We start from the raw sequence: 11,294 nt of genomic DNA on the forward strand, positions 1-11,294 counted from the left end.
AGGCTGATACATTTTTCAGGCCTTTTACAATATGTGCGCAGCTGGTTCAGTAGACAGAACTATCCAAGTATTATAAAACATCCAAACATCACATCTTTATCTCCATCCTGGACTAGCAGGCAAAAATATTTTTATTCCCCACCAGAGAACCGGAGCATTTGTCTCCAGGTTAAGTTCTCTTACTCTGAATTTTCTTTAGGCAATTCATAACTGAATGTTTAGCATTCATAACTGGCCAGTTCATAGCATTGACCATTACTCACGTGAGGAATGCAGATGCAGAAAACCTTCACAGGATATTTTGTTTCTTTTTCCTCAGAAACTAAAAGGTCCCCAAGATTTCGTACCTATGAACATAATTCTTCATCAGGGAGGTTCAGGTAAGAGACAAGGTTTGCTGGAGATTTTGGCAGGGACTGCACCACACCTGATGCTTTGCATGTCTTGAGGAAATTCCCTTGATAGCCAGATGAACTGAACCAGACAGACAATGTACAATAGCACCATCTGGTGACTCCCAATAATCTCACTGTTGCCCCAACTACCAAAGACAGGATCCACTAAAAAAAGAAAGGAAAATAAGAATATTTGTAAAAAGGAGAAGGATTCAGTAAGAAATCGTTTTAATTCATAGAGCCAGTCATCTCCATATGTGTGCAATTTTCATACTGCGTGAAGTGGTAACAGCAAAAAGAGATGGTTCATAGAGGATTTGGGGAAATCTGGTTTTAGCTAACAACTGTGTGATTTTCCATTCCTAGTCAAGCAAATTCTAGCATTTAACAAAATATTCAAAAGTCAACCCAAGCCCCAGGAAAACCATACTTGGTTAGTATTTAATAACAAAACATTTGACACCTGTGTTACTCAAATGTGATCATTTTTCTGCTTTCACTGTGACCTGTTCGGGCTGAAGATTGTGTCCTGCAGATGAATTTGCTACCTCTGGGTGGAAGGGGCTCATCTGGGAATGTTGTTATGGGGCTTCTCTTGGAGACAATGCTGCAATCATAAATCCCAGTGAAATAATTACAGAAATATTTTCTTTCTGAACATCAGCAAGGAAGATGTCCTTGAAGGATTTAATAGTTCCCAAATTCTTTAGCTTCATTTATTCCTTGCTGGCGTCTCCCAATCACTGAGCTGAATTCTCTAAGCACCCAGCCCAGTTTTCTGCTATGAATGTGATGTGACTAGAGACAACATCCAGGCAACAAGCTGATGCTTGGGTAAATCTGTCCCCCGAAACAGAAAAGACTGAAAGGTTTCTGTAAGAGCACAGGAGAAGCATGGAAAAGTCCAGGAGCTTCCTTACATGGTTGTGTGGTTGGTTATCACTTAGAAACGAATTGCAGGAGAAATATTGAAGAAAAAGTTCAACTTGCTGTGACTACAGCTGTGTTTATGTTTTTTCTTAAAAAAAAAAAAAAATCTGGAGTAGTAGAGCACAGTAAGATTTTCTGCAGAGTTAAAGCCAAAGGAGAAGGCTTGGGAATTTAAGCAGCAGTCCCAGACCTGATGAGAAGTCACTGGAGAGTGAAGCCAGTAATTACAAGGTCATTGTACATCTCAAGGGTCTAAATGATACCCTTAATGCATTTTTGTGCAGCACATGGATCCCAAAAGATTTCCATTACTCTGTTCATGTCATCTAGGACGTGTGTCTGGTGCTGTGCCATGAATTCTTCACTGACAGCACCACGTGATTTTACATTGGCTTGAAACAGTCTTTTCAGGTGCTCTTTTTAATATTCAGTTTTGTTGAAGGATGCATATGAAGGGACAATCTTGCTGCAGATTTTTCATTTAGGTATGTCTCAAAACTGTGAAGAAACCCTTTTGAGCTGTCTTCAGTGGCTAAGAATAAATTATTGTCCTTTTGATTTATTATATATGTACCTGGTATTGCAATGACCTGCAGCCAGCTGGAGCTCAGACTTTGACTGTAATACAACATGCATTAGTTTTCTCTATTCATGAGGAGGGAACAATCTGCTCCTCTGCTATATGTATATTCATATTCATATTTTTTTATTGAGGAAAGAAATTGGAAATATCCAGAGAATGGGATAAGAAACTATTGACTGAATGCCAAACATCTTTCCAAATCAAAATAAAGAACTAATAATCCTCATTGTGCCTGTCAGCTGTAGCCAGGTTAATGGTATGATAATAAAAATAAACAAGCTGTTTCACAAATTGGCTGTAGCACACTATGGAACTCCTAATGCCCCACTTGTTGTTGGCCTTTCCTACTGATTTTTCCATTTTTGGGGGCAGCAGAGATTTTTCTCTGTTGTTTGCCATGTGAAATAGGAATTCCAGAGATTGGCTGTGGCTTAGTGCACTCTGTACAGCTGATAGATATGTGTGTGTGTGAAAGAAGCTTTGCACATCATTACATCCTCCAAAGGCTTGAGCCATCCAAATCCTTTGGGCTGTGCCTGTTCGCTCTTTTCCAGGGAAAAGCAGACAGAAAGTGCTTGTGCAGATGCAGGAGATTTCTTCAAGGAGACAGTGTTTTGTTTTTATTCCATAGTGTCATCCTCTGGTGAGTTCTTGACTTCTTGTCTGGGATCCATGAAACATCATTTTGACTACAGAGAGCCATTTCAGGATGATTTATTGCACCAAAACCATCGGCACAAGAAGAGGAATATATTCTGGCTCCCATTTTTTGTCTGGTCCCATGTGTGCTGCTATCCCTCACATCCCTCTGTTAAATACACAGGGGGATGAGTACGTGGGTGTAAATATGTATTATTTCTTTGTTAAGTTGAGAGTGAGGTCTGACACAGAAGATTTGCAGTGTTTCCCACATCTTCCTGTCGGGAATGTGTGCAGGGAGGGAAGGGACATTATTTAGTTCTCTGTAAGAAGGAGCACAATTCGAGGAGAAAGCGCAGCAACTCCCAATACAAAGCATCAGCCCCTCACTTCCTGCTGTCTTGGTTTGGAAAGAGAGGTGTCTGCTAAGGAAGACAGGAGACTCCCTTGAAACAGAGAATGTAAACCCCCTCCCTCTAAATTATTAAAGTTTTGAAATTAAGGGGCTCTCAGGTAAAGATACAGGAATAGGGATAACAGTTCTTTACTAGGAAAATTAAAATAAAAATGTAGTAGTAAAAAAAAAAAAAAAACAACAACAACAAAAACAAACAATCAAACAAACAAACAAAACTCTGACAGAGTCAGAACACAACCTGACACCCTGTTGGTCAGGGTGCTGGGAGCAGTGCAGTCAAGTTCTCCTGCAGTGGCAGATGTGGTTCTGTTGGAGCAATGATCCTGTAGGAGGGTGAAGTTTTCCTCTGAAGGGTCCAGTGCTGGTGAGATGGGTCTGGTTTTCCTCTGGGAATCCAGTGCACACAGGCTGTCCTGCTGTTCCAAATCTCAGGTTTTATCCAGGTAGGAATGTTTGGCTCCTCCCCTGGGTGGAGCAATGGGATGATGTAATTGTATCAGCCATGTATCAGCCTCGATGGCCCATTAACAGCAGATATCACCTGGAGGGAGGATGGGTCATGGAAGAGATAAAGAAAACACTTATCCAACTGGTTTTAACAGCTGGCAATAGAATACATACTGCTGGTTACATCTTGCACTGCAACCTAAGACACCTGCCTCTTCCTAGACACCTTCCCAGTGTCACCTTAGTGCTGGGATGTTGGAACAGGGACTCACAGCCAGCAGATGGTTGCTCCTCACATGCTGAGTACAGCACAGGCAGTGCTGCAGTGGCTGCTTCTGCTGCCATTTTTGTCTATTTTTTTTCTGTTAGAAGAGTTTTGAAAATCCCCTCTTGACTCAGCTTGCATCTTTAGATACTTAAATATTTAAACAGGCACTGGATACTGTTCCCAAGAGAGTGTTGTTCCCTCCACTTGTGGACCTCAATGCATTTCCTGTCATTTTTAAGTGGCATATTGATGTCCTTGGAAATCCGAACCGTGCTTATGAGTGGAAGGGGACAATGCCCTGTTCTGATGATTCATGGATGGTGTTAACATCTACAATCAAAAATAGGGTCCTCAAATAACTTATGTTCCAGCTCACTTTAGTTCTTCAAACTTTAAATCATTTTTGCTAAGTATTTTTTTAAAAAACCAGAAATTTAAATTTGAGGGAGGGGGGAAAATGAAGAAGCAGAAATTAGTTTATTCTTGGCATAGTTCTCTTGTCATACCCAAAATCCTTAAAAATGAGGATTTCCCTGTGTCCAGAGATAGAATCCTGTTACATTTTGAGTTCTCAGGCCTATAAGCTATCCACTGAAAGTCAAAAGTTTATTGAAGGGGAGCTGCAATGTAAAGTTGTTTCCTCTGAAGTATTATTAACATTTGACAGACACTGATAGATGTTACTAAAACATCTTGGAAAGGCCAAGGAATAATTCAGCCAACAGTTCCACTGATTTTGCTTTTTGATATATCCCCTCATAAAAAAAGTATCCTTTTGATGAATATTTTTTTCCAGAATAGAATGCTGTATCTGAAAATAGGAAGCAAAATATTTCCTGCAATATTTTCACGCTGATAAAAAGCTTGCAAGGAGGAAAAGGTCATTGTATTAGGATGCAATGAAATAATTAATATGCAGTAATTAATACCTAAGACACAATAGAGAAGAAGTAATGCCTGAGTTCTGTCTGAAATACCCAGTGCTGACTTATGGGTTCCTTTCCTCATATAAACAGGAAAATTTGAAAGTTGATTTTTGAGGAAATCCTCAGCTGGTTTTAAATTATTCCTTATAAAATCTATGAGGTAAAATTTTTGATCTCTCTTTTTCCTTTGTGTAGCATCCTTTTCTAACTTTCAGTCATGCTGATGACTTTGGGCAGCTGAAGTTTTTTATATAAAACTGTTCTGGAACTCTTTTTGCATGAGCATTTCCCTCAGCTTCAATCCCTGCTCTCTTCCTCCTGAATTATTCAGCAGCACAGATAACTTATTGGCATGAATCTGTCACCTTTGTCAGGAGTTTATCTACCTCTTTTTCTCAGATAATCCCCTATGACTAGCTAATCTTTCCTTTTGACTTACATCCCATGAACCTTTGAACCCTTATTTTTTGTTGTTGCTGTTGCTGCAGCCCTAACCGCTTCAATCTCTGCTGATTATCTTACATTTATTTCAAGGACCAAAACTGTTCATAAAATGTTAATGGTGTCTATCTTATTTCCCCATAATGCTAAAATAACTGTGATGTTCTGTGGGCTTGTCTACCCCAAGAAACCAATGCACAGCAAAGCAAGGGAGGAATTTACAGCTCCTCACTCCTCTCACAGACATTTTAAGGGCACACTGAGTAGAGGATGAGTTCTTACACTATTAAATGTGGAGTAAGCCACCGTGAACTTAAATGTTCACAGGGCTTTAGAAAGTAGCAACTAGGGCAGAGAAAAATCCGTAACAGCTTCCTACCTCCTGTAGCAGAGAAGTATTCCTAAGCAGCTTCTTCCCTGTCTCTAAGCAGGATTTTCTTGTGGTTATAGTAGCGTGGAGGAGAGTTGTGTTCAGGTACTCTGTGCATCTCCTGGTGGGTAGACATCAAAGCTCTCAGTATAAAATGGTTGAAAATTTCCTTTCAAATTAGTGCTTCTTTAAATTGGAAGCTTGGTTTGCAGAGAACTAATGTGCATATTAATTAATTCATTCTTCCACTTCCTTTGAAAAAGCTTTTCTTGCGAGGGCAGAAAAAGAAAAGACATGCAGGAATATTTTCATTGTTTTTTGTTGTTACCCACAACACTGAGTTTTGTAGCTGGAGCTCAAAGTTTCCCAGGAGAATTGTGTCAAAATTTAAATCTTTTTCATTTTCAGCTGTATTTTTAATTAAAAGGTCACATTTTCCAAACAGCTCAAGCTTTACCATCTCTCTGCCTCAGTTCTCTGCCTGTCATTTGGGATTATAATTCTTTTTGTCTCCAGTCTATTTAGATTATAAAATACCTGTTACTGTGTGTTGATCCAGTGCCGAGCAGAATGGGATCCTGATCTTGGCTGGGATACAAAGTTGCTACTATAATGCAAATCAATATTAATAAATGAGCATCAACCAACTTTCCTTTTCACCTTTTACATTTCACGTGTTTCAGTCAATATGCTCTTGAAATTATTGCTGGACTTTCTCTACTCTTATGTATCTATTTATCATCTAAAATCATCTTTAAGCCCCCACCATGATTGATGTCTCCTAAGAGTACAGCCTTATAATTATTTTCTGTCCCCTGCTGTATCACCTCATACTTTCCTTCTAAAAAGTGTATCACCCATTTACTTGCACGTAAGCCTAATTAATTTTGTCAAATTATTTTTAATTTGCTGGCTTTGATCCATCACATTTCTTGCCCTCCTTCCCTGACGTTAGTAAATTCATTCCCTTCTCAAAATACACCTGCTGCCAAGTTTACACATGTAATATGAAAAGCAGTCGCTAAATCATCCTCGATGTGTCCAATCCTGTTGCCTCAGCCACGCTTTCGAAACGCGGCCGGTGACTTACTCCTCGTCACTCAGCAGCTCTTTCTGGAGCCAAATGAACAGCTTTCCCCACTTACCAGGTACACTGTCTTTGCAGATTAACCTTCTGCGTGGTGTGGCTTTTTAAATTTCCGTAATTTATATCATCTGCTTCATCTCTGTCTGCTGATTTGCACTCGTGCTCAGCAGGGTCGCTCTCGGGAGCGCGGGGGGAGAGGGGCTGAGCTGGCTGGGTCCAGCTGCACAGCCCCAGGGCTGTCCTGTGAGGCAGCCCTGAATTCCACCTGCACAGCACCTAGAGAGGGCAAACCCAAAAAACGCCAAATATTTAGGGTAAGTTTTGCTTTCCCTGGCTGTCAGAGAGGGAGGGAACGGGAGGGTTAAAAGTGCTGCGGTGAATTAAATGAAAGAAAACAAGACATGACACAAACCGCGCTCCGAAGCTGAGCAGACTTTCAAATGGAGTATTTTAAAGGTAATTTGAGAGGAATTTCATCGTTGCACATTTGTCAAGGTGCCACAGCAGGTTGACCTTCCCATGCTGCTGAAGAGATCTGCACTCGAAGGGCCTGATATCTCATGAGCTCATCCAATATCTCAGGTAGCTCTTGAGATTGACAGGCCTTTTTTGCAGCCATAAAACTAAGCTTGAGCATCTTTATTCTTTGGTGCTATCAGGTCTGGCCTTCTGAGGTTCTTCCAGCAGAAATAGAGAGTTTTCACAGGGGAACAAAGATAGGTAGTAATCTTTCTAAAAGAGAGAATCAATTAATAAAGTCTCCTGGATTTGCTCCAGGTCCAGCTTTGCAGGAGTTTCTTTGGAAGCACTGCCATCTATGAGCAGTCAGGACTCCCCAGGCAGCACAAGATCATTCAGCGTGTGAATTATAGACTTGGGCCTTGAGAGTATAAATGATGATGGGGAACAAGAGGGCAGATACAGAGTTGTAATCATTCCAGCTTCAAAGTTAACTCAGCACTATATTGCTTCACTAGAGTGCAGGAAATCAGCAAAGAGATCTGATTCATCCTTGATGGAAGTTCCTTGACATGCTCTGGTTGTTAAAACAGACTTCCTCTAGCTCCTTCATGCTGTTTCAACAACAAACATTTGAACAGGTCCCACAGCACACAGACCTCAGAAAAGCCGAGGGATTTGCATCAGAAACTCATGCTCAGAAAGAGGTGAGTCCAAGATGACTAAATGTTCCAACACACCAGAAAAATGCACTTACCTAAATCAGTTCATCAGCCTTTATTAACAAAGTGATATGGCGCTAGACCATTATGTAGAAGACAACCTTTGGTCTGAATTTAGTGATTGATAACATTTTAATGCCAACCATTAAAATGCAGCTCTCTGGGTGTAGTTGCTCCTGCCTGGAACAAGGTAGAGGCCATTCCAACAGCAGCCAGAAAATTTCTAAAAGTTAATCTCTATAAACACCTGCACAGAAATTTGCAAAATATGCATGTGCAGTAAATACAAACCACAAACAACATAAATATTTTGATAGATCAGTAGACGATGGGACAGGCTTGCCAGTCACCCCTAGAAAAGGACTGACATGTGCATGGATATAGATATATTATATAGATATATTTAAGAATGTGTTAAAAGTACCATGTAGTTTCTATGAATCTGGAAGTGTAGTCAACTACGAGGGGTAATTGTAGACTACTGACCTGTAGCCCCTGCAGCTACTCACAGAAGCACAGAGCTGATTATTTCTCAGAAATGCTCTCTGGGGTTGTAAAATGTATTTTGCTTAATACAACGATGGTGGAGCCTGGGGTCATGGGGAGAGTGAACAGTGGGCTTTGTAATGAGCCTTAGAAAGAGAAGGGCTCTCAGAGCTTCATCTCTGTGTGTCCTGGAACACAGATCAGTATTTTCTCTCAGTGTGTTTCTGCCCTGCTGTCAGACTGAAGCCCTAACGCACACACCCATGTGCACACACACACAAACAAGCATACTCTAAAATCTCTTTAAACACTGTCTCTCCCTCTTAATAATCCCTCCCCTTTGTGAAGAGTCTCACATTGGGATAATCTCATTATGGGGTATCTCCTTGACAGGTTAATCTTCTCAGTTACCTCCTGAAGATTTTGTCGTCCTTTAATCTGGAATACAATCGGATAACATCTACAGATCGATATCTCCTTTGTAGTCATGTTCCAAAGGCTATGAGAGCTGTTCTTCCATGCAGTTCAAATGCCTCATTAAAGATTTCTCACACTGTAAAAGCCCTTCCAGAGATATCATGCCTTCATTTGCTATACACTCAGTATAATGTTCTTTAATTCACTCGAGTGTTTTAATGTCTGTCACAGTGACTGTTCCTTCCTTAAAGTCAATATATTTCCTTAAAATAAACTTAACAGCTCCTACACATTTTCAACAAGTAGTATATTAATTTGAACAAGCCTTAAGTGAATCATATCAGAACATTTCTTATGATGCTCTGTCATATTTACTGCACACTTCAACATGAATAGGGTTTCTTCTCATTTGTTAACTTTATGTCTCTGGTGACAGTAAATTAAAATGATCTGTTGAACTCTGATTTTCTCTTTTTGCCTACACTTCCTACCATAATTACTTTTCATCATTTTATCGACTTTTTTTTCTTCTAGTAGAATGTTTCACGTATATTAAGCTCCTTGAGATTATATTAAGAAAAGATTGTGAGATTACCTGTTGAACATTCTTGGCTTTGTGCATATTTTTAATCAACAAGATTTCTCATACATTCACAGAATATTTTTCTTTTCTTTTCCAAACAGTATGATAAGGGAATTCTAAGGGCCAGGAGGTTCATAGCCGTTACATTCCCAAATGCTCTTTTTTCTGTTGCTGCATTCTACTCACCAAAAAGCACTGAATAAATGAACTAAATATTTCCTTCTATGGCAAATATCATAATGACAGAAAGAAAGAATAGACAACATTAGAAAGATAGCCGGAATAATCTTTCCAAAAATATATGAAGAATTAAGACTAGCAATGAAGGAGTGTTTCACTCAGAAAGGAGAAAAAAACCCAAATAATGATTTGCCATTTCACTCTTTGGCAAGCTTCAGTGATTAAGAGTCTGAAAATATACCTGGTCTCAATTTACACAGCAAGGTGTTTATTAGTTTGTCAGATATCACATAGGCAGAAGCTAATTTGTTCATAGGGTATTCTGTAATTATACCACTGAGTAGTTGTTTTAAGGGATCCAGTTTTAATTTGTTCCTCTTTGATACAGTCATTTAATTACAACACAGCACAATTGATTAATTGCAAGTACAATATTTTTTTTCTGAGAATTCACCTACAAAGTACAGTAGGCCATTAGAGAGTGCATGGCAAAGAGCTGCAGGATTTAGTTTATGAGGCCAAAAGAGCATATACAGAATATAGGCCTGTTTCTTTAGGTAGAAATACAGCACATGCTGCACAGGTGGGATAATTCCGTGTCAAGTTCCCCACTTCCATCTCTGTTAAATACGTGATGGGGTGGGAATCTTCAGTGTCTCTGTTTGCCCCTTTGTCAGAGCTCTCCTAATGGCCCTGATCCAAAACCCAGTGAATTCCATGAAAAGATTTCTATTGACTTTGGAAGCCTTTGGACTTGGCTGGTTACGAGCCCATCTTTCTTTCTGATCTGCAAGCTACCTCAAGCCTTTGAGGGCAGTTCAGAGAGGTGATAATTGAATCAGCACGGGCTCCTCACCTCTGCTCCCTGCCTGGGTGAGCTGGCCTTGCCCAGAGAGCTGGAGGCAATCAGAACCTGTCAGATGATGCCCAGATTGCCTTGTTACCTTTTTCTCAATAATTTTCCCGGTAAACACAGAGGTTAGAGACAGGCTAATAGCCAGTGAGACAGTTGGTGTCAGCAGAAACCTGCTTCAGTGAGGCACTAAATGGTCAGCTGAGCACAGGAGAGACAACAGGATACAGGCATTGCAACACAAAGACAAAACCTTTTGGGTTTTGGGGAGCCCTCAGGAATCCACCCAGCACTCTGTTAGGTCAGAGGCTGGCAGGAACAGGAGCAGGCTGGCCCGTGTGCATCCTGGCACTGATGCTCCAGGATTTCTGGGCATCTCAGCTGGTGGTGGATCCTGAAAGGCACTCCGGGTCCTCATTCCATAAGCCCAGCCACACAAGGCTCTTTCTGAGGAGGTGGATCGCAGTCAGTGTGATTGGATGTCACGAGTGGGACTCCAGGTCACAGTCATGGCCATACTGAGGGGGAGAAAGAGCTCTGTGTCCTCTCCCCCTGTGCACATAAGGAGGGAGAAGGGTGTGGAGACGCAGTCTTGATCTCAAACACCTGAATTTTGCCAGAATCCCTTTCGGGTCTCAGCATCCTTTTGAGGATCTCTGCCTTCAAGCCCTACTTTCTCAAGCCTTTTACTGCAATGATCAGTAAAACCACATGTTCTTTACCTCACCATGAAAAGGCTGAGCTTTAAATCTAATGAAATTTAATTGCAGCATTAACGTTGCACAGATACTGATTTTAATTCAGGACACCAGACTCATAGGGAGCATCTCAGGAATTAACTCTGTCCTAACCCACCCTGCTTTATGTGGTGGATTTTCTTTGTAGGCAAGAGGGAAATATTATAGCACTAAATTCTCAGGGAAGATGCTGCTTTGATATATGCCTGAACAGTGCACCCAGCAGGGTTCAAACAGTCTGACATACAAAATTAATGCTACAAATACGACCCTAAAACCATCTGGACTTCTAAAGTAGTGGGCCATTAACTTTTACAGTGTCAGCTTATTCACTCTTACATCAGTTTAATTAG

The sequence above is a fragment of the Hirundo rustica genome, chromosome 11 (genome assembly GCF_015227805.2).
Source record: "Hirundo rustica isolate bHirRus1 chromosome 11, bHirRus1.pri.v3, whole genome shotgun sequence".
NCBI lineage: Eukaryota > Metazoa > Chordata > Aves > Passeriformes > Hirundinidae > Hirundo > Hirundo rustica.